Source organism: Triturus cristatus, chromosome 1_1 (assembly GCF_964204655.1).
Source record: "Triturus cristatus chromosome 1_1, aTriCri1.1, whole genome shotgun sequence".
In the NCBI taxonomy this organism is placed as follows: domain Eukaryota; kingdom Metazoa; phylum Chordata; class Amphibia; order Caudata; family Salamandridae; genus Triturus; species Triturus cristatus.
This window is the reverse complement of record NC_140579.1, coordinates 956,947,058-956,974,310: the sequence shown is the minus strand read 5'-3', so window position 1 is coordinate 956,974,310 and position 27,253 is coordinate 956,947,058. Positions and strand designations below refer to the sequence as shown.

The following is a 27,253-nucleotide window of genomic DNA, read 5'->3' as shown; positions in this document are numbered from 1 at the left end:
TTCTTCCTTTGACTTGTCCACTTTTTCAATTTGTCCAGTTGGTGTTTCTGTGTCTTCTTGTAAATCTTCTTCTTCTTCTTCTTCTTCTATATAAATTGATTCATACCATTTGTTATTCCTTTTCAAATACAAATTTGCTCTTTGTACTTTCCGTACATCTACCAGCTCCTGCCACATCTTCTTATTCTTTGTAGGTACACCATTAACCAGAATAACTAATGGTTCAGTTTCCAAAGTATCTGCATCAATAGTTTCCATATTTTTTTTCAAATCCAAGGGCAAATACACCACTCTACCTTTTAAACCTCTCAGTAAATCTGAAGGAGGTAATTTACCAGTTTTGGGCTCCATACGTACTATGGTCTGGAACGGATGAACACATTGAATAAGTATAGACTCATAAGTATTTAATTCAGAAAGTTCGGCAGGAATAACATCCAATTCTAAATTATTATGTACAGCTCTGGTCGGCATTCTATTTTCTTCTAATTTGTTGTAACAGTATTTACAAATACGCTGAACTTCACCCAATTCAAAACAATTTTCAAGAAATATATATGTGGCAAAATCCTTCCACTTATAATTATCTTCATTTTCACTTTTTCTATAGAGATCAACATACCTGGTTTGTTTTCTATAATGAGTTCTGCGGCAACAAATACAAGTAATATTTGGTCTTTCATTAGAGATTTTTTCAAATTTTGTTATGTGATCATTAAATGTCTTACTTACAAATGGTTCTACATTCTCTTCCACTTCTTCCTCATTTACTGTGTCCTTTTCTGCACTGTTTTGTTCAGGACCAAAGTAACAAAACTGAATTTCATCAACAACCTTCTCTACATCTGATACTGACCCACGGAACAGAGCCCTATTCAATTCATCTAACTTTATTGCTGGACTTTTAGCAAAATACAACCGTCTCACAAACTTTCTCATTTCAGTATGATGAACAGCCAGCATTCTAAAATGATGGAAAACACTATTACACACTTTTCTAGATAGACAAGCCAGAGAATGACCCTGCAAACCAGTATTCTCTCTCACTCTGCATGGATCTAGACTTTGAAGCACCTTAATCTTCTGTTTTACACTTTTTTTACTATATTCTCTTAGAAACTCACGAAATTTATCAATAGATTCCTGACGCACAGTGCAAATACTACTACAATTCCAAGTGTACACTGGGGCTTTAGGACGTCTCCCCATAGCCTCATCCGCCATCACTTGTACCTCATCTCTTGGAACCATTATCTCCTTCTCCATTATGCAACCATTTTTCACTTCGTAAGCACGACCTCTGGTGTCAACTGCATGCAGCAAACTATTACTTTGAAAATAGCTCTCTTCATTAAAAAAAGGTTCACTACTTGAACTATGCATCCATTTTCCTAAAAACACTTTACAAAAGTTTGTTCTGTTCACTACTCTTTTCCTTTTGCTTTGTGATTTCAGTACATTAACCATTTTATCTAATTATTCAAAATTAAAATGAATAGTTTCCTTTTTAATTCTAATGCCTTTGCTGCAATGGCTTCAATTTCTTTTTTTCTCTTGTAAAATTTAGCCTTTTGCTTATATTTCTTCACATCCTTTATCAAATTGGACATAACTCTTCTCTGAAACATTTTTCTACGTATCTCTTTAAACGCTGTTTTTCTGTTTAAGTTAATCTTTTTAGTTGCAGAAGGTATATTTGCATTAACTAAATTCTCAATTTTTTCCTGTCCTTTTCTAGTGAAAACATTCTTTCCAGTACAGACATTTTGTACATTTTTCCTTTTTTTGAATATGTTCTTTAAAAAATCTTTTGTCTGCTTACCAGAAGATTTTTTCTTTTTCCCAACATGAGCATCTCCAACTAACTTAGGTCCTCCAGTTGTCTTCAAATATAGGTTTTTTTTGTGGTCTTTCTTTACTCTGGATTTTGTAGGCATCTTAAATTTTGTTCACTGCTCTTCAGCAATACCTGAAAAAAACTAAAAAAAAATTCTTTATTTTATTTAAATATATTACTACATTTTTTATGTACCTTCACAAATTAAATATCTAAAAATAATTCCTGTGTGCACACAAAGTCATGCTTTGAAATTAGACAGAAAACGAAATTTCTTTGCCAATTGCAAAGCATACTTTCTACTACTTTTTAGGCAAGTGAAAAGTACTTTTACAGACTGACACATTATGAATCCACTTTTCAGATTCTTAAAAAAGCACATGTCCAAACTGCTTTTTCAGACCAGCACCATGTGTAACCTGGGTGACTGACTACACTCCAGCAAGGGCAACCAGCCTTAGTGATGCTGAATGTTTTTGCATTACTGACTGAAACCTCAAACCCCACTCGCTTGTGAATACTGTGCATGATTCCACAGGGTAAGCAGCTGGGTGTGTGCTAAGAGTGTGCTTCTGCACAAAAAAATGGCTCCCCCTTTCCATCTAATGCAACTGTGAAATCACCAGAGCAATACGCAATAAATCTCTGCCTGTAATTCCTCTTTGCACACAGAGTCATGTTTTCATATTAGTACCAAAACAAAATTTCTTTGCCAATTTGAAAGCACACTTACTACTCTTTTTTTGGCAAGTGATAAACACTTTTACAGACTGACACATTTTAAACCAACTTTTCAGATTCTTAAAAAAGCACATGTCCAAACTGCTTTTTCAGACCAGCACCATGTGTAACCTGGGTGACTGACTACACTCCAGCAAGGGCAACCAGCCTTAGTGATGCTGAATGTATTTGCATTACTGACTGAAACCTCAAACCCCACTCGCTTGTGAATACTGTGCATGATTCCACAGGGTAAGCAGCTGGGTGTGTGCTAAGAGTCTGCTTCTGCACCAAAAAATGGCTCCCCCTTTCCATCTAATGCAACTGTGAAATCACCAGAGCAATACGCAATAAATCTCTGCCTGTAATTCCTCTTTGCACACAGAGTCATGTTTTCATATTAGTCACAAAACGAAATTTCTTTGCCAATTTGAAAGCACACTTACTACTCTTTTTTTTGGCAAGTGATAAACACTTTTACAGACTGACACATTTTGAATCCACTTTTTAGATTCTTAAAAAAGCACATGTCCAAACTGCTTTTTCAGACCAGCACCATGTGTAACCTGGGTGACTGACTACACTCCAGCAAGGGCAACCAGCCTTAGTGATGCTGAATGTATTTGCATTACTGACTGAAACCTCAAACCACACTCGCTTGTGAATACTGTGCATGATTCCACAGGGTAAGCAGCTGGGTGTGTGCTAAGAGTCTGCTTCTGCACCAAAAAATGGCTCCCCCTTTCCATCTAATGCAACTGTGAAATCACCAGAGCAATACGCAATAAATCTCTGCCTGTAATTCCTCTTTGCACACAGAGTCATGTTTTCATATTAGTCACAAAACGAAATTTCTTTGCCAATTTGAAAGCACACTTACTACTCTTTTTTTTGGCAAGTGATAAACACTTTTACAGACTGACACATTATGAATCCACTTTTCAGATTCTTAAAAAAGCACATGTCCAAACTGCTTTTTCAGACCAGCACCATGTGTAACCTGGGTGACTGACTACACTCCAGCAAGGGCAACCAGCCTTAGTGATGCTGAATGTATTTGCATTACTGACTGAAACCTCAAACCCCACTCGCTTGTGAATACTGTGCATGATTCCACAGGGTAAGCAGCTGGGTGTGTGCTAAGAGTCTGCTTCTGCACCAAAAAATGGCTCCCCCTTTCCATCTAATGCAAGTGTGAAATCACCAGAGCAATACGCAATAAATCTCTGCCTGTAATTCCTCTTTGCACACAGAGTCATGTTTTCATATTAGTCACAAAACGAAATTTCTTTGCCAATTTGAAAGCACACTTACTACTCTTTTTTTTGGCAAGTGATAAACACTTTTACAGACTGACACATTATGAATCCACTTTTCAGATTCTTAAAAAAGCACATGTCCAAACTGCTTTTTCAGACCAGCACCATGTGTAACCTGGGTGACTGACTACACTCCAGCAAGGGCAACCAGCCTTAGTGATGCTGAATGTATTTGCATTACTGACTGTAACCTCAAACCCCACTCGCTTGTGAATACTGTGCATGATTCCACAGGGTAAGCAGCTGGGTGTGTGCTAAGAGTCTGCTTCTGCACCAAAAAATGGCTCCCCCTTTCCATCTAATGCAACTGTGAAATCACCAGAGCAATATGCAATAAATGTCTGCCTGTAATTCCTTTTTGCACACAGAGTCATGTTTTCATATTAGTCACAAAACAAAATGTCTTTGCTAATTTGAAAGCACACTTACTACTCTTTTTTTTGGCAAGTGATAAACACTTTTACAGACTGACACATTTTGAATCCACTTTTCAGATTCTTAAAAAAGCACATGTCCAAACTGCTTTTTCAGACCAGCACCATGTGTAACCTGGGTGACTGACTACACTCCAGCAAGGGCAACCAGCCTTAGTGATGCTGAATGTATTTGCATTACTGACTGAAACCTCAAACCCCACTCGCTTGTGAATACTGTGCATGATTCCACAGGGTAAGCAGCTGGGTGTGTGCTAAGAGTCTGCTTCTGCACCAAAAAATGGCTCCCCCTTTCCATCTAATGCAACTGTGAAATCACCAGAGCAATACGCAATAAATCTCTGCCTGTAATTCCTCTTTGCACACAGAGTCATGTTTTCATATTAGTCACAAAACGAAATTTCTTTGCCAATTTGAAAGCACACTTACTACTCTTTTTTTTGGCAAGTGATAAACACTTTTACAGACTGACACATTATGAATCCACTTTTCAGATTCTTAAAAAAGCACATGTCCAAACTGCTTTTTCAGACCAGCACCATGTGTAACCTGGGTGACTGACTACACTCCAGCAAGGGCAACCAGCCTTAGTGATGCTGAATGTATTTGCATTACTGACTGAAACCTCAAACCCCACTCGCTTGTGAATACTGTGCATGATTCCACAGGGTAAGCAGCTGGGTGTGTGCTAAGAGTCTGCTTCTGCACCAAAAAATGGCTCCCCCTTTCCATCTAATGCAACTGTGAAATCACCAGAGCAATATGCAATAAATGTCTGCCTGTAATTCCTTTTTGCACACAGAGTCATGTTTTCATATTAGTCACAAAACAAAATTTCTTTGCCAATTTGAAAGCACACTTACTACTCTTTTTTTTGGCAAGTGATAAACACTTTTACAGACTGACACATTTTGAATCCACTTTTCAGATTCTTAAAAAAGCACATGTCCAAACTGCTTTTTCAGACCAGCACCATGTGTAACCTGGGTGACTGACTACACTCCAGCAAGGGCAACCAGCCTTAGTGATGCTGAATGTATTTGCATTACTGACTGAAACCTCAAACCCCACTCGCTTGTGAATACTGTGCATGATTCCACAGGGTAAGCAGCTGGGTGTGTGCTAAGAGTCTGCTTCTGCACCAAAAAATGGCTCCCCCTTTCCATCTAATGCAACTGTGAAATCACCAGAGCAATACGCAATAAATCTCTGCCTGTAATTCCTTTTTGCACACAGAGTCATGTTTTCATAATAGTCACAAAACGAAATTTCTTTGCCAATTTGAAAGCACACTTACTACTCTTTTTTTTGGCAAGTGATAAACACTTTTACAGACTGACACATTTTGAATCCACTTTTCAGATTCTTAAAAAAGCACATGTCCAAACTGCTTTTTCAGACCAGCACCATGTGTAACCTGGGTGACTGACTACACTCCAGCAAGGGCAACCAGCCTTAGTGATGCTGAATGTATTTGCATTACTGACTGAAACCTCAAACCCCACTCGCTTGTGAATACTGTTCATGATTCCACAGGGTAAGCAGCTGTGTGTGTGCTAAGAGTCTGCTTCTGCACCAAAAAATGGCTCCCTCTTTCCATCTAATGCAACTGTGAAATCACCAGAGCAATACGCAATAAATCTCTGCCTGTAATTCCTTTTTGCACACAGAGTCATGTTTTCATATTAGTCACAAAACGAAATTTCTTTGCCAATTTGAAAGCACACTTACTACTCTTTTTTTTGGCAAGTGATAAACACTTTTACAGACTGACACATTTTGAATCCACTTTTCAGATTCTTAAAAAAGCACATGTCCAAACTGCTTTTTCAGACCAGCACCATGTGTAACCTGGGTGACTGACTACACTCCAGCAAGGGCAACCAGCCTTAGTGATGCTGAATGTATTTTCATTACTGACTGAAACCTCAAACCCCACTCGCTTGTGAATACTGTGCATGATTCCACAGGGTAAGCAGCTGGGTGTGTGCTAAGAGTCTGCTTCTGCGCCAAAAAATGGCTCCCCCTTTCCATCTAATGCAACTGTGAAATCACCAGAGCAATACGCAATAAATCTCTGCCTGTAATTCCTTTTTGCACACAGAGTCATGTTTTCATATTAGTCACAAAACGAAATTTCTTTGCCAATTTGAAAGCACACTTACCACTCTTTTTTTTGGCAAGTGATAAACACTTTTACAGACTGACACATTTTGAATCCACTTTTCAGATTCTTAAAAAAGCACATGTCCAAACTGCTTTTTCAGACCAGCACCATGTGTAACCTGGGTGACTGACTACACTCCAGCAAGGGCAACCAGCCTTAGTGATGCTGAATGTATTTGCATTACTGACTGAAACCTCAAACCCCACTCGCTTGTGAATACTGTGCATGATTCCACAGGGTAAGCAGCTGGGTGTGTGCTAAGAGTTTGCTTCTGCACCAAAAAATGGCTCCCCCTTTCCATCTAATGCAACTGTGAAATCACCAGAGCAATACGCAATAAATCTCTGCCTGTAATTCCTTTTTGCACACAGAGTCATGTTTTCATATTAGTCACAAAACGAAATTTCTTTGCCAATTTGAAAGCACACTTACTACTCTTTTTTTTGGCAAGTGATAAACACTTTTACAGACTGACACATTTTGAATCCACTTTTCAGATTCTTAAAAAAGCACATGTCCAAACTGCTTTTTCAGACCAGCACCATGTGTAACCTGGGTGACTGACTACACTCCAGCAAGGGCAACCAGCCTTAGTGATGCTGAATGTATTTGCATTACTGACTGAAACCTCAAACCCCACTCGCTTGTGAATACTGTGCATGATTCCACAGGGTAAGGAGCTGGGTGTGTGCTAAGAGTCTGCTTCTGCACCAAAAAATGGCTCCCCCTTTCCATCTAATGCAACTGTGAAATCACCAGAGCAATACGCAATAAATCTCTGCCTGTAATTCCTTTTTGCACACAGAGTCATGTTTTCATATTAGTCACAAAACGAAATTTCTTTGCCAATTTGAAAGCACACTTACTACTCTTTTTTTTGGCAAGTGATAAACACTTTTACAGACTGACACATTTTGAATCCACTTTTCAGATTCTTAAAAAAGCACATGTCCAAACTGCTTTTTCAGACCAGCACCATGTGTAACCTGGGTGACTGCCTACACTCCAGCAAGGGCAACCAGCCTTACTGATGCTAATGTGCTATTTTGTTGCTCACTAGGGAAACACTGGTCTCCCTATAGCAAATTAGATCTTGACAAAATGTGCATCGAATATCAACCTTCCGAAAACGAGGGTTGATTTCCAGAGGGCCAGCAAAAGGAGATTCTCCCCCCACAGATGAAGGGCTCACCTGACCTGCAGAAGAAGGAGTCAGCCCTGCAGATGATGGTCCAGGCTGAGCTGCTGTGGATGTACTGGCTTGTCTTTCTGAAGCGTTACCTCCAAAAAGATGACCATGTGTCCTTCTGTGTACATCCTGGAGGTGTCTCTTCATGGTGTGATTCCCAAAGGAATACTTCCTGTTAGGATTACCTCTAGAAAGTACACGCTTACACAGCTTACAAGTCACTAAGGGTGCATTTACCTTTTGCTGGCCTTCTGGAAAAGTAAAATAATCCCATACATAAGAGGGCTTTTGTTTCCTTGATCTCTGCCTCAAGACAGTGCTGCTAGTGCTAGCCTCACTCTCAGAAGAGCTCTGCTGTTCTGCCATCGTATCCCAAAGACAAACCAGCTCCTTCTCCCAAGGGATCACAAGCAGAAATGAGGGGAATGGGTGTGGTGTAGGAGAGTTCTAGAACTGAAAGTAGTTTCAACCAATCAAAAGTTGTGTTTCATGATCACATGACCTACCGTACGCTTACGGTACGCTTACGGTACGCTTACGGCAAAAGTGCGCATGCGCGTAAAAAAGACACGCGCTTGCGCGCATGCGCATAACAGTCACTCCCGGCACTTCCGCGTAACGTGCGCGTGTAGCGTACACGCGTACGCGTCCCACGCGGAGTACGCGCGGCTACGCAAATTGCGTAACTATACGCAAGCAGCGTAGGAAAATTACGGACGTTGCGTAAACCGTACGCTTACCGTGAGCTTACGGTACGCGTACTAAAAATTTTTAAAAAAAAATAGAAAAAAAGTACTGCAAATAAATTTGACATGTTTCTTTTAAAAAATATATAAAAAAAAACATATTAAAGAATTTTAAAAATTTAATCATAGTCTTTATAAAAGGTAAGAAAATTAAAATAAAAATATGTTAGAAAAAATAGAAGAAAAAAAAAAAAATTAGCATTTAAAAAACCTTGCAAATTCACTGAAAAAACCATGGGTTTCACACACGTTATAGTTAGGAATTAGCATTTAAAAAACCTTGCAAATTCACTGAAAAAACCATGGGTTTCACACACGTTATAGTTAGGAATTAGCATTTAAAAAACCTTAGAAATTCACTGAAAAAACCATAGGTTTCACACATGTTATAGTTAGCTGGACATTTTACTCGTAAAAAACCATTGAAATTGCCCCGTTATAGTTAGTTCAGCTAACTATAACTCGCGCGCCCGCAATGCACTGCTGATGACGTCACATATTACATCACTCATGACATGGTCAGTGACATCACTCATGACATCACTGATGACATCTCAAATGACATCACTGATGACCTCACTGATGACATCATCCTTGTGATAGAGTGGCAGACCTCCTCTCACCCTAATATAACTTTTGATACACACATACAAAAATAGAGACTAAAATTTACAAACGAATTGACATACCAATACCAGTAACAACAACCTCTTCAGTAATTCTAAGATCCACATACACATCCATTCATTCACCAACTGTTCAATACAGTCACTCATACATGTACTCACTCATCATATGTACTCATACACCTATACATCCTGTCACACAATGCCACTCATCCATAGAGTTACTTACACACATAGTCACTCATGCTAATAAAGAATCAAACATCCATTTACTTGCATATACAGTTATACACACACCACCACACTTACTTCTACAGAAACTTACACATACTTAGTCTTTTAAACAATCACTTATAGAAACACATACTTATTCATACAGGAACTCTTTCAATCTCTCACTCTCACATATACTCACTTATATACACCAATAGTCACATATACTAGTTTAAAACATATGTAGTTACTCATAAAGACACTATTGAGACAGTCATTCACTCACTAACACACCCATACACACACTCATCCACCCATACAGTCCTGCACACATGCTGTGTTAAACACATACAAACAGTGAGTCAGTCATTCATGCACCTATGCACTACGTAATACCCTCCACCAAACCATGCAGACACTCATACTGATACTCAAAAAACCAACTAATATCCTATATAGACACCTATGTAGCTACTCACCAACCCATGCAGCCACTCATACACAAAGTGAGAGACTGATACAGGTATTTACACATTTAAACATTACTCACTAAGCCATGTATTCACTATGATACACTTAATCAGTCAGTTACACAATCAATTTTTCAAAAAAAATCATCCATTTAGACAGTAATATACCCATTTATTCTTCCATCGACCTTGAGATATACATATATAAAACATATTTAATTTTCAGAAAAACACACATTCACTGGATGATGTCATCAGTGAGGTCATCAGTGATGTCATTTGAGATGTCATCAGTGATGTCATGAGTGATGTCACTGACCATGTCATGAGTGATGTAATATGTGACGTCATCAGCAGTGCATTGCGGGCGCGCGAGTTATAGTTAGCTGAACTAACTATAACGGGGCAATTTCAATGGTTTTTTACGAGTAAAATGTCCAGCTAACTATAACATGTGTGAAACCTATGAATGGCTTGTTTAAAAAAAAAAAATGTTTTAAGGTTTTTCACCCCGCGATTTTTTTTTTTAAATGTTTTTTTCACCCTTCGGGGTCCTTCAGGGACCCCCTGACAAAGGCTAGGGGGTCAGGAACTCTCTACCCTGCCCCCTTTTCACGTTCTCCACCTTTGTTTTTCACTGTCGCACTGTAAACACACAAAATGGCGGCTGACACTTCCTGATTTCGACCGATTCGAACGTTGACTGACATGTGACCACCAATCAGAATTATGCTCGCGCACGTTAGGGTGCGCGCACCGTGCGCGCACGGTGCGCGGCTATCGATATTTATGTACTTTTAACTGCAATTTTCTCAGGAACTACTGAACAGATTGACACCATATATGCAAAAGGCACATGCCTGACCTGAGGACTACCTCTTTGCCAAATTTCAAGTAATTCTGTTCAGCCGTTCGGGCTGTACCTTCGACTAAAGGTCCTATGGGAAAATGCATGGGGAAAATGCGTTTTGGGACCCCCCTTTTTTCTCAGACCCCGCTTGACGAATCACCCCGAGACTTTCAGGGTAGGAGCTGAGCGGAGCGCACCATTAGTTTTGAAAATTTTGCGAGGATTCGTCAACCGGCGCCAAAGTTATTCAAAATAGAATTTTCAAATTTCCTATGGAAACACGGTCCTAACTATAACTATCTACTGGCGACCGCCAGTAGATAATATATATATATGCCAACTCCAGTCTCTCCGCAGAGCATGGACATCAACACAGGGTTTCAAACTTGTAGAATAAAATCTCTTATTTATTCAATTCTTCGCGGTAACGCGTTTCGCCTGTCTCTGCATGCTTGCTCACACAATAAACACCATTACGACTGCCTATATATATTTATTTACACACAATCCTTCTCCACATGCAAGGAGAACAAGGGTGGCACTCCTGGTGGTGTGAGTTCCAAAAGACATTTATTTAAAAAATAACAAACAGAACATTAACGTGTTTTGGCCAGAGCAGGCCTTGATCACAACACTGACTCTTAGGGGCCCATTGCGGTGGCAGGCGGACTTTGTCCGCCCACCAGCGTAATAGTACACGGGACCGACCGCCAGAGGTGCGGCGGTCCCGCCAGGCCCATTAGGATGCGACTGCCACCCTGGCGGTCGCATCTCGCATATTTTACATTGTGGCGGGCGGTGCTGTAGGCAGCACCCACCGCAATGTAAAAGTTGCATGTTGTGCATTGACATGCACAACGTGACAGGCAGCGTGCGGTGCCTGCCACCTTGTGCATGCCAATGAAGGGGGTACCATGGATAACCCCCATGTGCCCCCCCAACACCCTGGGGCCCGCAACGGGCCCCCTAATCCAAAGACCGCATACCTTTCCATGGCGGAGTCTCCACCATGGAAAGTCATACTACCGCACCATCATAATATGGATGGCGGTGCCTGCAAGGCACCACCACCGTATTGTGTCCTTTTTCTGCCCGGCCGGCAGTCTGACCGGCAGAAAAGCGGCGGACGGTCTTTCCATCCGCAGCGGTGCCCCTCGCCATACTAACATGGTAGGGGGTGACACAGAGACATTTGGCGGGCGGATCGCCACCGCCGATCCGCCCGTTATCATAATAGGGCCCACAGTGAGAACACTATATTTAGAACGCCTTCGTGTAATGACACAGACAAAGGACTGAACACACCTTCGTGTTGTTGCCGCCATCTTAAGCTAGTGCATGGACTACATAATAATACTGGCATATAAACAAAAGTATCTCAAAGGAAGAATCACAACTCATATACAAAATCATAGTATGCATATCCAGTATTAATGAATTTACACGCTATATATTAATACGTACATCAAAATTACCAGTGTAGATAGTGAAGATCATAGAGTGTCCATAATGTAAACAAGAGCCCGCTGACAGACCATTGGGATACAGGACAATTATACTCCCATGGTCCCGAATGTCACACTTTAAAGAATGAAATGGAAAACTGATAGAGTATACTGCACACCCTCAACTGGCAACGTATGGTGGATGTACTAGAAATTATAGTCTGCAAAAATCAATGACATTTGTTTTCATTTAACTCCTAGTCAGTGGACAATATTAACAACATATTTACTTTTTTTCATGCTAATTGAGCGCTAGTGGGCAATGTCCCAACTATACATTTCAGCCAACAAAAATCTATCAAAAAGTAATAGAAATATAAACAAGAAAAGAGATGAAAGGCCCAAATGAGCACTTCCCTTTCAGGTAGTCTGTCTTACTATCGTCAGTAACTGCAAATTGTAATTTCTTCACACTGTCTAGACCAATTGCAACTGTAATCGTCTAAACACAAAACAGAACATTTGTTAGAAGTCTCACTAAAAGTACCCACTATTAAAACGCGTTGCTGCAATAAAAAGTCTATCATAAATGGGCGTAACGCTCCTCATCGATATTCTGGCCCTTTTTGCTCCTTTGTATCAAACCTTAAAATTAGTCTGGATTCTACTCTCCTCAGTAAATTAGGCTGACTGAAACTCACATAGCTATGTGAGGGGGCCCAAATGCTGTTTTACACCAATATCATATCGAGTAGTGTATGCATACTTTAGTGCAGTCTCTAACCAGCTGGTCCCATTATTTCTTGTAAAGTCTGTTTATTTTTTTATATGGGGAATCTTTGGTGCTGGTTCTAACCTATATCTAGTGAGTTCACAGTTGGTGTTTGATTTCTCTAATTGGAGTGCACATACCTAATTCGGTCTGAAGCAATTATGACAGGGGTCTTGATGGAAGAGAGCAGAATGGTTTGAAGACAAATTGATCAGAGTTCAGGCGTTGGGCACAGTCCTGAAATTGAGTAGGGAGCAACTGGGTCCCAGTTGTGGAAGCTATTCCCGAGCCGGAAGTGGGGTCTGGGCCAGTCCCACTAAATCTTCCTGAATGTCCGAATCTGTGTGCCGTCGCTGGATTCCTTAAGGTAATTCTTGCACTTTCAACTTGCTTTCCCACGGAAGGGGTGAGGGTGCTTACCTTCTTTCCAGCACAGCGCAGCATTTAATGGCTAATTCCATAGCTATTTATAATTTACTTTTTGGGAGTTGTGTACCTTTCTGGGAACAGGTGGAGGTCAAGTGGAGCAGCACAGCTAGAACCTTGCCTCCAGATTCTGCAATTAAGGGCTGGCACTTCACAGGTTTCCAAGAGCGACATTTAAATGCGTTTTGTGCTCTGTATTGGTTAGAATGTGTGCTTTGCAAGACTGCACGAGAGAGCACAGTAGTGCTGATTTATGGGTTCCCGGAATATTGTATCCGCTCTCCAGCACTGCTAGGTAGCCTTGTGCTTTATCAAGACCCCTGTGTTGCATAGTGGCTGTGTAAGCCTCCTACTTGTATCACCTTGTTGCTCCCACGTTGCATATTTATTTGGTATGGCCTTATACAGAGCTTTAGCTAATTCGCCTGACTACTGTTTATAGAAAAAATGATATGCATACATCTAGGGGCTTTGCATCAGTGGTCTTCATTCATTGTTCTCTTAAATTGTCATTCACACTTTAGTTCCACTCACCATATCTTTCAGCAGTAATGGGTCGGCCCACTTTAGTAATTTGTTCCTCTTTATATGTGTGATTGCATTTTTCTTGTGCACAATATAGTAACTTGCAATGGTGGGGCTAATGGTAGAATGTGTGTGTGTGTGTGTGTTTTAAAATATATATATTTTCGTTTTAAAAATGTCAATTTGTAACTTTTGTACAGGCCTGATATTTTCCCAGACTCTGCAAGCAGGTACTCATTCAGCCTGCAGTACGCAACATCTCACAGAGTCACTGCTATTTTTCGGCGTAGCATCCTTGCTATCGATTTTTACTTTTTAAGCAGCACCGAGTATATTTCAATAGCAACGAGGAACCCAAAGGAGTTAATCATCCTTAACACTATTTTATAACTCAGGGGCAGCGTATATGTTTACCACTCATGACATCTGTGGGTTGATCCCCGCTTGTGTGCTCTATTTCTTTTCCAATCTATTTTTTAAATCATATGAATGTTTTAATTACTTAACCTTAAAATGGAGCCACAATCAGTTTAACAGATTAATCTTAATGGGGTACAGCTATCAGCAGCACAGAAAGGCATCTAATTGTCTGCCAGGCACCACAATGAGTCCATTATCTTGAGCTGTATTTTAAGAATGTCAGCACTGACCTTTGTGGCAGCCGTGTGTGTTTGAAATGTATGAGGACCCTACTTAAATCCCACACTATTTATAAATTTTTTCTGATATTTGTAACTATACTTGTCAGTAGTCACACCCTCTGACATTGGTACAAAGCTTGCAAATGATGTTGTTCAAGCAATCCTCAACATCATGTAGCACCTTAGGGTGAGCCCATATTGTGCTACCACACATAATGAGATAACCAGGCCAGCTAAGTGTAAGTGTACCTCCCAAGAACATATACTAAGAGCCCTTGTAATTAGGTGATTCTGCATCCTTGGCATTTTCTGCATTATTAGGGCTTTATGGCACTCCCCACATAAACCATCACTTATCGCATAATTGGCAGATTTCAACAAAAATATGTTAAATTGAGAAAACAATGAAATAATACTGCCACTGTATGTGTTGCATTATGCCGCCTGATATCCCTAAACTTGCTGCATAATGTAGTGAACCCTGTCGAATGATTTGGTTCTCCTGTGCCTTATATCTCCACTGGCCTTTTACTTATTCCGAATAGGAAAGCACCTTTCAGTCACCAGGATCGTGTTTTTGTGTAGCGCTTCATACTGCAGGGTGTCCCATCAATGCAATGTTGCTAATTTTGTATGTGTTGATACTGCACCTCTACAGCCATTACTTCAGTCGGTTGCTCTGGCCGCTACACCACATCCATTCTCTATCTCTCTCTCTCATAAAGTACATTTCAGAACAAGTCCATTTATCTACTGTAACAATTTTGGATACTTCTTTTTTTCAGCAAGCGCCTCATTTTCTTCTTTGTGTATATATACATTGTTTGCATTTCATAGAAGTGCAGAGCGAGTGAAATGACACCAGTCAATTGTGCGTAGCCCTTAGTGTATCTTTTGGGATAATTAGCCTATTTGGAGAATCCCGTACTTCTGTGATGGCTAGGAAGTCATTAATGGCGGTCATTATTCTCCTTTTACTCCGCTTGCCTTGTCACCAGATTTCGAGTTTTATTGTGAAGTCTCTGCCCACGTTATATCATAAATTCTAAAAAAAACAAAAAACGTTCCTGCTTCAACAGACAGCTGGCGTTCCGGGGAAGGGAAGATGGCGGATGTTGTTCCGCCGCTGAAGGATGCCTCCTAGAGCTCCCTCCCCCGGCTCCGACTGATGGCCACGGGTTGCCTCACCAGACGTATTAAGAGGCGAGAGTGCCGGTGATTTGTAAACAGAAATCCCTAAAAGACAACGAGACTGTAAGAATACTTACTCTATGTGCCGCCAAACGCAGCTAAGCGGCGCAGTCTTTGGTGTTCGTTTTGCGAGGTGGCGTCCCGGCTGCAGATTTACAAGATCACCGTGTTGTGAGCAACCGGGCAATACAGGGATGGCCCCCCCTCGGAGCACTCGGCGTGCTCAGGCCGGGCAAGGTGGAGAACAGGAACCCTTGCAAGAAGCTGCACTTGAGACTAACGGCGAGGAGGAGCTAATGGCGGCAAGCAGCAATGTTCAGCGCGACTCCATTCCGGTATCTGGTCAAGATAGAGGTACGCGTGGAGGTGCCTCTTTCAATTTTTCAACTATTAACACTGCAAGTAATTTTGGCAAACCTATTATGAATCTCCTAAAATCAGGTCAAGCTACAGTACTTCTCCAAGCTATTGGTTCAGAGGCGTCCACTCCGGGTTTTCCCATAGCCGAGACACTCAGTGCTGCGATCGAGTGCGGGATGGTTAAGTCCGGCGGGGGGCCGGTAGGTACATTTTTAACGCAGAAACACTCTTTAACTAGTACTGCTCACCCCCTGGAAATCTTCAATACTGGCCATATCGCTGTGCCTTTACCGTCTGAGATTGACGACGCAGGTTCATCTTCATTTCACGATTCATGTAATACACCCATAGTGGTGGGGGAGTGCGCCGTCGATACTAAGCAATTAGAGATACAAGGTATATCAGGGGGAACGAAAGGGTGCATAAGCCAAGCTTCAAGAGTAATAGCAGGACCGGAAAAAGCACATAAAATAAAAGGCATAAAAGTCTATGGTGCCGGCAGCAGGGGCGGAAAGGGCCGTGGCCAGAGGAAGACACAAGTAGCTGGTGTTGCTATTGGGGGTAAAGGATCTATAAAACCGGCTGTTAACACCCCGAGCAAGGATTTATAAGCAAGCCTGCTACGTAAATGGGTGTCTTCAAGAGGTGAAGTCTTTAGTTGCACGATTATCTAATATAGGCTTACCTGCTGGCCAGGGTAAACCAATAACAGGCTCTGCAACACGATCTGAGAGACCAAGGTCTGCTCCTGCTACGCCTGCTACACCTGCAATGTTGTCTACAATGGAGGGTGAAGAGCAAGCTGTGATGGTTCAAGTTAGCGACGGTGATGGTGTAATGTCTCCTATAGATCCTATAGATCTGGAAAGTGCAGCGACTTTTTCATCTCCCATCACTCAAACTCCTCTTGCAGCGACCCTTGCCCCCCTCACAGATAAAATACCAGAAAAGGAAGATCATATGAATAGTGCAGGGGAGCAGTCCCCCTCAACCCTTCTGACTCCTGGTCTGGCATTTACGACACTCGTATCTGTATCTATCCCTAAATCGGCAACTAAACAGTCAACAGATACAACAGATACCGGTGCTGCTCTGTATTCATTGCAGAACCCTCCGATGCCTGCCATACTGGCCGTGGAGTCAGCTGAAAGTCGCAGTGGTGAAGTTTTGAATTCTAAGATAGCTCTGCAATCGGAACCCACCTTATCTACAGTATTGTCAGTGCTGGCGGCTCAACATGAGGAGACTCAGCGCTATTTTCAACAGGCTAGAACGGACAGACAGGAGATTAAACTTGCCTTGGAGGAGGCTGTTACAAAGGTCTCAAATCTCGGCCTTGTAGTTTCAGATCTCCAACAGCGGGTTGCCGAAGTGGAGGAGGTTAATGCTGTTACCTGTTCTTCAATTAAGGTTCAAGATCAGCTGATGACGTCCATGCGATCTAAGGTTGAGGACCTAGAAAATCGGCAGAGACGCCAGAACCTGAGGGTCTTTGGGGTGCCTGAAGGGAGAGAGGGTGCTGATGCTCGGGTATTCATTGTTAACCTTTTTTCTAAGGTATTCCCTCATCTTGCTGATTGGGACATGGATACGCAAGTTCAAAGAGCACACCGGCTCCCCATAGCAGCTAATACCTCACGATCCTCTAAATTTCCGCGTCCAATACTGGTGTATATTGGGAACTTTTTATTGAGACAAGCCATCTTCTTTAAAGCTCGACCAGCGACTCCAGTACAATTCGACTCAATGTCCATTTTTGTTCGCTCTGATTTATGTAAACAAACTATGGACACAAGGTGGCAGCTTAGACAGCTTATGGATCCTTTTAAGTCTGTTGGTGCACTAGTATTTTTACAAGATCCTGCCCGCCTCAAGGTGATCAAAGATGGGCGTCCGCATATTTTCTTTAACGAGCAGGAGGCTAAAAACAGTTTACATAAATGGCAACAACAATCTAAGAAATGAGGCTGGGCATCTGTAATGGCATCTGCATACCTACAGTCTTTATGAGACTTAGTCTTTAATGAGCTGTGATTTTTGTTTTCGTTTGGGGGGCTTGTAAATGTACTTTCATATTTCATATTTGTGCTTATTGGCCAGATGGGGCAGTCGGAGGGGGGGGGGTTATTTGGGGGTGCACTTTGGTGTAGTGCTGTCGTGATGACAGCAGGGAAGGGGGTGATTCCGTTCCTAAGGTACAGGGATGTGGCGGGGGGTGGAGCCAGGCTCAACTGTTTAGGGAACTGGTTGGATTAAACTGTTTGTTAGCACTGGCTAGGGTGGGTGTTTTTGGAGTGAGAAGGGTTGGTGGGTGGGGTGGGGGGGTGTAAAAATTGAAAAAAGCCAAAGGATTGTTAAAAGCATACAAAGGAACTGCTCTGTAGGACAAGATTGGGTTTTGGAGGGATTTTGGTTAGGAGTCATAACTGGAAGATAATGTCTAGAATTCGTATAATGTGTTGGAATGTAGCTGGTTTGAACTCTTCTATTAAGCGCCGATTAGTGTCGGAAGAACTGAAAGCACATAGACCGCAGATTGTAGGACTATCAGAGACCCATCTGGCTTTTAAGGATCGCAATCTTTTCAAGCAAATGGGGTTTGATTTAATAACGTGTACTACTCAGACTGTGTCAATACGTGGTGTTGCCCTCCTGCAAGCACGAACTACTACATTTACGGTACTCCGCTCACTTAGTGATAGTAAGGGTCGCTGGGTAATCGCTCAACTTTTGGCCTATGGTCAGAAGCTTACGATCTGTGTGGTCTATGGCCCGAATAATGATTGCCCAGAGGTCATTTCCTTCTTAAATTCAGAGTTGCTGGGCTGGGATGGTAAACTTATACTTATGGGAGACTTTAATTGTGTTTTAGACCAGTGGTTAGATACTACAAACACTTTGGGTAGGGTTAGAATGGTATCTACCAGGACGGCCATTAAAGATTTATTGCGTATACATCAGCTGGTTGATTTATGGCGGGAGGCTTATCCACAAGTTAATGGTTTTACATATTTTTCCCAACCACATCATCAATATTCTAGGATAGATATGGTGTTTGTAAAACAATTTCGTACTATAGACTCCAATATTGAGATTTGTCAGAAAATTACATCGGATCATAATCCTCTACTGTTCTCAATATTTTTAGGATTAACACCACAGCGGACGGTGAGGGGTTTTATGTTTCCCAAGTATCTGCTTAAAAGCTATGATTATATTCAGTATATGCAAGGACAACTAGCGGACTTTATAGATATCAATGCCCTTACCGCTTCATGGTCCATAGTTTGGGATAGTCTTAAGGCATACATCAGGGGCATCACCCAACAGTAGTTGTTTCGACAAAATCAGGTTAGATTACAGCTTGCAGTGGCTGGACGAAGGGAATGGCTGGTGTTAGAACAGCACCATATTAAACTAATACTAACCAAGGATCCTCGGGAAGTTGAGATTTATAGGCAACTTATAATAGCGAGTGCTAAGATTACTCGTGAGTTAAGTGAGAAAGTTGCCAATCAGTACCAAAAATTTAGAGCCCGGCAATATGAATATGGGGAGAGGATTGGACGGGTACTTGCCTACCAGTTGGTGTATTCTAGGGCCCACACCCAAATTAAGAGTATTATTGGGGGGGATGGCCTAATTTACCATCAACCCGTAGAGATTTTGGAGCAATTTAGGCAATTCTATATAGACCTCTATAGTGACAATACGGCTTGCAATCAACAAGCGATGGCAGCTTATTTACAGGAGAGTGGTCTGAATGTATTACATTTTCTTACTACGCTATCAATGGATAGGGATGTGGATGGAGCTGAAATTCTGGAAGCAATCAAGGCTCTTCCCCCCGGAAAAGCCGTTGGGGGGGATACTTTACCCCTGGAGTTTTATAGAACTTTTTTAGGAACTCTTGGTCCGGTTTTCTTGAAGGTGGTGAATGATATAATGCATGGTGGAGATGCTCCCCCGTCTTGGAAACAGACTAATATAATTGTGTTTCTTAAAAAGGGGAAGTCCCCAGCTGAGAGAGGCTCTTATCGTCCAATCTCTCTCATCAACCATGATGCCAAAATGTTTTCTAAAATGTTGTCTTCTCGTCTTGCACCGTCTATACACCTAATAGTGTCTGACCAACAGCATGGTTTTGTTCCCGGGCGGGATACTACAATGCACATTAATACCGCTATAGCAGTCTTTGATGCTGCCCACTGTTTGGGCGGCAAAGCAGCGATGGTAATGTTGGATGCCGAGAAGGCTTTCGACCGGGTTACTTGGGGGGCACTTTGGGCTATAATGTTGGAAGTAGGAATTGGCCGTAAGTTTGTCTCGGCTATCCAGAAAATATATATGAATTTGCAGGTTGTTATTAGGCTTAATGGACTGACATCGGATTCATTTCATATTCAGAGGGGCACCCGGCAGGGGTGTCCCCACTCACCTCTGCTTTTTGCAATATATATTGAACCTTTTATTCGTCATTTGTTACGGAATCAGTATATTAGCCCGGTTTCTTATAATCAAATACACATTAAAATAACCGCATACGCGGACGATGTAGCCCTTTTTACTAAAGACCCGGTTCAAGCTATGGGGGAGATTGTTTCGGAAGCACAGCGATTCGGATCAATCTCAGGGTATAAGCTTAGTACCAATAAAACCCAAACAATAACTAATATTGGAACTATCCCCTCCCTACCCATTTTGGGGGTTACTCAAAAAGCTACTTATTTAGGGGTTAGTCTTAACAGTCACATGGAAGAAATAGTGAAACTTAATTATGAGCCATTATTAAAGAAAGTTGCTACGGACTTGCGCAAGTGGCACCAATTGCCTTTAACCATCTGGGGGCGTTGTAATATTATTAAGATGAATGTCCTTCCAAAGTTCTTGTATCTTTTCAGGAGCATTCCTTTGCGGGTTCCATTTTCATTTTTTAAAAGACTGGATGGCATTTTAGGCAGCTTTATTTGGGGGTATAAAAGGGCCAGGCGGGCTATTAAATTTCTTAAACTGCCATATGAAAGGGGGGGGTTTTGGACTGCCGGATTTTAAGTTATACTTTTGGGCCTCTTTTGCTACGCGTTTACAGAGCTTGTTGGAAGGTTTTGGTATGACGCAAATGTGGCTAGCATATCAGTTATTATGCGGGTCGGAGTATAGGTTCGTACTCTCTAGGATGTCGGATCCGAACTACTTTAACCCCTTGCATGCCCGCCCCTTTCCCCGCCCAGTGCCGCGCCTACCATTAGCGGGCGGAGTTCATGACGAGCTGGACTCATCATGGGCACAGCGCCACCGCAGCCCATGACGAGTCCAGCTCGTCATGGGCACTGAAGGGGTTAAACGTGTCCGCTTTAAGATATTAAGACACGCTACCTGGATTTGGCGGGACATTGTAAAGTCGTATAATATTTCTGAATTACATGCAAATACTTATCTAAGGGGGAATCCCCGTTTGGGGGTCTTGTTTGGGGATTTTGCTTGGAAGATCTGGCAACGGTGTGGTGTACTACAGTTAGGGCAACTGTATGATCAGGACGGTTTTTGATCATTTTCCTCCCTTAGAGACGAATTTGGGGTCCAGAACCATTCTTTCTTTAAATTTTTGCAAATCAGAGACTTTTTCATCAATTTGGAAGGTCTAGTGACTGCTAACATACCGGGGGAACCTGCAAGCTCGTTTCTACAGTTTAGAGGCAGGGGTTGTATAGGTAAAATTTATGAACATTTACTTACAGGTGCAGTTGATGATGATGTTCAGGCTGTAGAAAAACTAAATAATTATTTTGGAATTTGTGTTAATACAGCAGATTTACATAGGTCACTATTAACTATTAATATGTCTGTTGCTTCTATCAATTTAAAACTTCAACAACATCGTATGTTATTTCTTTTGTATTACACGCCTGAAATTATCTCTAAGTGGGCTACGCCTAATGTGACACTAAAAACCCGCTGCCCTAAATGTTTATTTTTTGCTGCTGATATCAGACATATGTTTGTAACTTGTCCGGAACTTTCTGTTTTCTGGACGCTGATCACAAAGGAGTTGTGTAACTTGTCAGGCAGCAACATTATTATTTCTGAGAAAGAGATAGTGTTGGGATTAATAGAGGACCCCGGCTTAATTTCAGCTGCTTTATTTTCTATTATCATGGCTTGCTGTCGTTTATGTATTGCTAGGGTTTGGATTGAGCCAAAACCTCCAACGCTTGCGGGGTTTTGGCAGTTATTGAGAGGGGTGTATGAGATGGAGATGGCTCTTGCTAAGGTCAGGGGCCTCCCCTCTCGAATCAGAATAGAACGAACTTGGGTTTGTTTACACTGGGATTAAGTGCTATTGAATTTTTTTTTCCCTCTCTTTCTCTCTTTTCCTTTCCAAATCCCCCTATCCCTCCTCACCTTTTTCTTTCATTTTTTTCTTTCTTTTCTGTGCCCGGCCACTGTATGCATTATCCGGTCATGTGTATTGATGTTATGTATGTTTTCTCTCTTTTGGCAAAATAACATTTTTTTAAAAAATAAAAAAAAAACAGACAGCTGGCGTTCCAAAAACACCCGCAATGCAGTGTATTTGAATGGAAAGCATACATGTAAATAGACACAAATCCGTAGGAGACTCAATTTTTTAAAGCCAAAAATGGCTTTATTTGAGCTGTCTCCCGCCTGAAATTGTTTTATCTGCTTAAATAGAAATTAATGGGGAAAATCCATTAACCCGATTTCTTTAAGACAAAAATCTCCCACTTTCCTGTTCTAAAATATTGGCATGGATGGAAAAGGTAGGCTTGGGAGAGAAATTCAATTTCAAAATTATCTCACTATTTATAGCTTCGTAGTCACGTTTCATTCGGAGGGTGGGTCGAATCCGATAGTCACTTTTTCGGAGGGTCAAATCGAGTCTATGCAGGGCCGGCTTTAGCGCTGGTGGCGCCCAGTGCGACAATGTTAGTTGGCGCCCCCAATGACCACCTCGACCACGGATTCTCTCACTGGCACCCTTTTAATAGTGACCAAGTCTCCATAACAGCTCTCTCTCAGGTGCATTGAATTGGTTATATAGCGCCACTCATACCAATAAAGCATGTCAGAGCACTTTGCGTCACACACACATTACACAGACAATCAATCATACCTGTGTAAATCAGTGCATAGGAAATGTTACATAAGCGGAAGGACTAAAAGTGTAGGAGTCACATGTCATCCATACTGGTAGGCAGTATAGTTTAGGAGTGCTTGGTGTGGAGAAGCACAAACTCAGAGTCGAAAAAGAAACAGCATAGTTGAGAGTTTTCTTTAATAATAAGAATCCATTTCTACCCAAATTAAGACTTTTAGCATTAATCATTTTTCTATACTTTGCAGAGTGTATGCAGTTCTAGGATGAAAGTTAATTAATACCTCACTATTCTATATTAGGACTTTAAGTTATGAATTGCAAGTAACAAAAGGATGGCTCTTTTAAAAGCAGTAACGTGCTGATCTATTTACATTAAATGCACTCTGTAATCTACTTGGTACACGTTTTTTGCAGCAGGCATATTAACCCTCTGTGCTACCTTCACATAAGTTAAAAAACCTCAACTGCACAAAACGCTGATCTCTGTCCAGGAAGAACATTAATCACAGGAGTTATCTTGACATTTTTGTGAGGCCCCGTAGTTGCAGGAGGAAAGGAACGCGGCAGCAGGTGCTTTAAAAGCATAATAAAGTTGCAAACACGGCGCCCCCAGGAAGCCAGCACCTGGTGCGGTGGCACCGTTCGCACCGCCCTAGAGCTGGCCCTGAGTCTATGAACAAACTTAGTCCAGTTGATTTCAATTGCGGCCAGACTTTTATAGGCATAAGATTCCCAGCCCAACGTAGAAAGTTTAAGAACTCTGCTCCTAGAGGGAACCTTGAACAGGACCATTTTCGGTCTGTTTCGTCTTATTAACGTCAGATGTCAGAGGCGTCACAATATTGCACATTGGCTTCTGATGCTCTGGACGGGTGATCCAAGCGGCGGGCAGCAATCGTAAACCTGACAGATGTTTTCTACTTTACCTCTTTGGCAAACAGTTATCGAAGTAAACAAAACTGTTTAACATCGCGTACGCCTCCAGGCTTGTACCACGGAAATGAAAAGTGCATATTCTTCCTATGCGGTCATTTTAGAGAGACGCTTTCGCTTTCTATTTCGTTCTCGGTGCAGCAGCCATTTTCTCCTGTATTAAATAGCCTGGGGTCGAGAGTGGATTCTTTTGGTGATAGTCCGAAGCACGCCGCCCCGAGGAATGCACAGCGCTGGTTTTACCAGCAATGGTAAAGTCTTTGATAGAGGAGTCGACCCTACAAGCCGCGGAGGGTGCGCCCTCCCCTTACCGTGAGGTGTGGCGTTCGTTCAGAAGTAACACGGTAAGTGATCATGGGAACTCTAAGATAGAAGGGTGTTGATTTTGGCTCCTACACTGGTTTCTTGCTGACATAATAATGTGTATTTCCAAAGCGCACTTTCACCACATAAGGCTACCTTGGTGCTGAATAACAGATCTTAATTTTTACCCAATGGTACTCATTTTATCGATCTCAGAGGGATGAAAGACTGAGCAGACCCGCCAGGCTTTGAGTTTGTGAAAAAAGGGGTGCAACTAGAACCGAACATGGGGGGGGGGGGAGGGGGTCTAACACCCCCTGCCAGGGCTGGCCCTAGCACTGGTCGCACATGGTGCAACAGTGTTTTTTGGCACCCCCATTTTCTCCTTCTCCATGAATTCCCTCACTACCATGCACCAACAATACACCTCATCTCTCTATAGCACCTTTCTAACAAAACATTATTTTTATAGCGCTATTCATAGTTTACTCACACTCAGTTCTGTGATCTGCATGGTACATGTTCTTTGTAGAAGGCACATTAACCCTCTGCGCTGTGTGGGTGGCAGAAGTTGTGAGAAGTTGGCCTGGCATATGTTGTCCACTAGTTATAGTGGGCACCCTGCATCAGTCCAAACAACCCCTATTGGTTATAGGTTAAACAACCTTTATTGAAAGCTATCCTAGTGGTAGCTGTGGAGAGCAGCCTTCAGGCTAAGTCTTGAAGGAGTGTAAAGCAGCTTGGTTTACCAAATTATAACCTCTTGAATTGCTAAATGAAAGGAGAACCACACAACGTATATATAAAATATATGTATTTATTTCTAAACACTCGCTACTAATCTCTTTATGAGATTGGAGTCCAAGATACACAATAATACAGTTCTAAAACGACAGTAAATAGCACAATATACAATGGGCCCTAGGGGCGGACCAAACCATATATTAAGAAAGTGGTATAAGAGCCACGATTTGACTAGACACAGTGCCTAGAGCACGTAGAATCGCTGGAACCCCAAGGAGCCACCCAAGGTAGTGACACAGGAAACCCACGGGGGAAGTGTGCAGTGTGAGAACACAGCCGCGAGCCCATACTATTCTATGGGAAAGTCGCAATTCAAATTTTAGAAGTTAAGGACACTTAGGAGAGGACTTCGAGCAAACCCCTTTAGACTTAGGGGGTTCTAGGGCCAGCACCCACGGGAGCACCGTAGTACTCGAATTACCTCACCCAGGAAAGTCGGGTGCATAGGTGTCAAATGGTGTCGGGAATTGTCGTTGATTTCAATGCTGATCTGCTGCAAAGTGCTGCTGCCGGGAAGGTGAAGAGTGTCCGGTGTGATCCAAGCCTGGATCGAAGATCAGAAGAACCTGAAAGCAGAGGGGACGGCGTCTGGGTCACTTGCCAGTGACCAGGGGCGCGATAGACGAATGCCCACCGATTGCGGGTGTTTCAGGTGCGAAGAGGTGAAGCTTGACTCTGCAGCCATGAGGACCAGGAGGCGTCGACGATGACCAGGAGCTGGATTCGAGCTATCCCACAAAGGATGTCGAGTGCTGCGGTGTTGTTGCCCGGATTGGACCCAACAAGCCTTGGCAACAGCAACCCACGCAGAAAGAGAAAAGATGCTTCGGTGCGGATCAGCAAGGTCCTGGGGACTCCCCAAGCGATGGAGAGTCAGGGCACGTCTGGAGCAACCAGGTAAGCCCAATTAAAGTTAAAGTTGCCTTCACAGGGACACACCAGTCGACAGACCAGGGATCGCGAAGGGACCTCGAGAGAAAACACAAAGGGCCAGCTCATGGAACACTGTGAAGTGTAGGTGGGCAATCTTCGTTGCAAATGCTGCTCGGGGTCAGGGCTACAAGTAACCCAAGGTTCAGCTGCAGGAGTAGTTGGAAAGCTGATGCTTCTGCAAAGTGACGCGGTGTCCAGTGGTTCGGGTTCACGGTCGCCACGAGGGATACGGGCCTCAGACTTGCTGTGGGCACTGATCCACCCATAAGACAGCGGAAACCCACCTCCTGTGTTGCAAAAGTCTTCGGAGTCAGGCAGGAGCTTTGGAGATGCAAACGGTCAGATGGGTTTTTGGTGCCTGCCTTGCAGGGGAGTAGCTCCTTTACTCCAAGGGAAATTCTTCAGTCATCTAGTTCAATGTAGATCGTCGAAGTTCCAGGATTCAGTATCAGAGTTTCGTCCAGGTGTAATCTAAAATCCTGTTGCCAGGGGTTCCTATTTTATACCCAAGTAAGGGGTTGGACAAACTCTAGGGACCCACCTGTGGGAGGGTCAGGAAAGAGCGGTGGCTACACCCATTTCCTTTGTCCAGTTTCGCGCCAGAGCAGGGGCTGGTAGCCCCTGCAACCGGTTTGAGCTGGACTATGCACAGGGACACCAAATGTGCCCCCAGTGCAGACTTCAAAGCACTCTTGGAGTGCACCCACCCAGCCCCAATACACTAAAGCCTGTCTGGGAGATGGTGACACCTCCCTGTGACAGGAAACCTATTGTCCAGGCCTTCCCTGCCCGAGTTTCGTCCAGCAGCAGGAGGGCAGATTCGTGTCTGTGGCTGGCAGCATCCATTTTGTGATGCCATGGCTCTGTTAGCTGGTACCGGGTATACCAGTGCTGTCATGTCTCTGCCTCTATAAGGGTGGGACCATACTCCCACACCAGTTACTGGTGTAGGGGTATGATTCCAAGGTGTATGACATGTTTCCGTACATTCATCCCAAAGTTAGCATTTACCGTTTGGTTATAATGCACTTAAGAGTATATGGTTTGGCTGCATCACAAACAACCCTGGAACAAAGGTTCTGAAGGCAGCAGAGGGGCTCTGCTCATGCATAGGCACCCTCTCACATAAAACCCAGCACCCTGCCTTCAGGATTAGTAAGGCCTGCCATAGGGGTGACTGATAGGTTTATATGTGCAGTGATATGGAGAGATATAGTGAACATATATCT

General features: G+C 42.6%; 1 pseudogene; it reads left to right on the top strand.

Annotated features, from left to right (window-relative positions):
• The first annotated feature begins 24,159 nt into the window (after positions 1–24,159).
• The window catches only part of LOC146871375 (butyrophilin subfamily 1 member A1-like), a 525,534-nt pseudogene continuing 522,440 nt past the window's right edge, over positions 24,160–27,253 (top strand).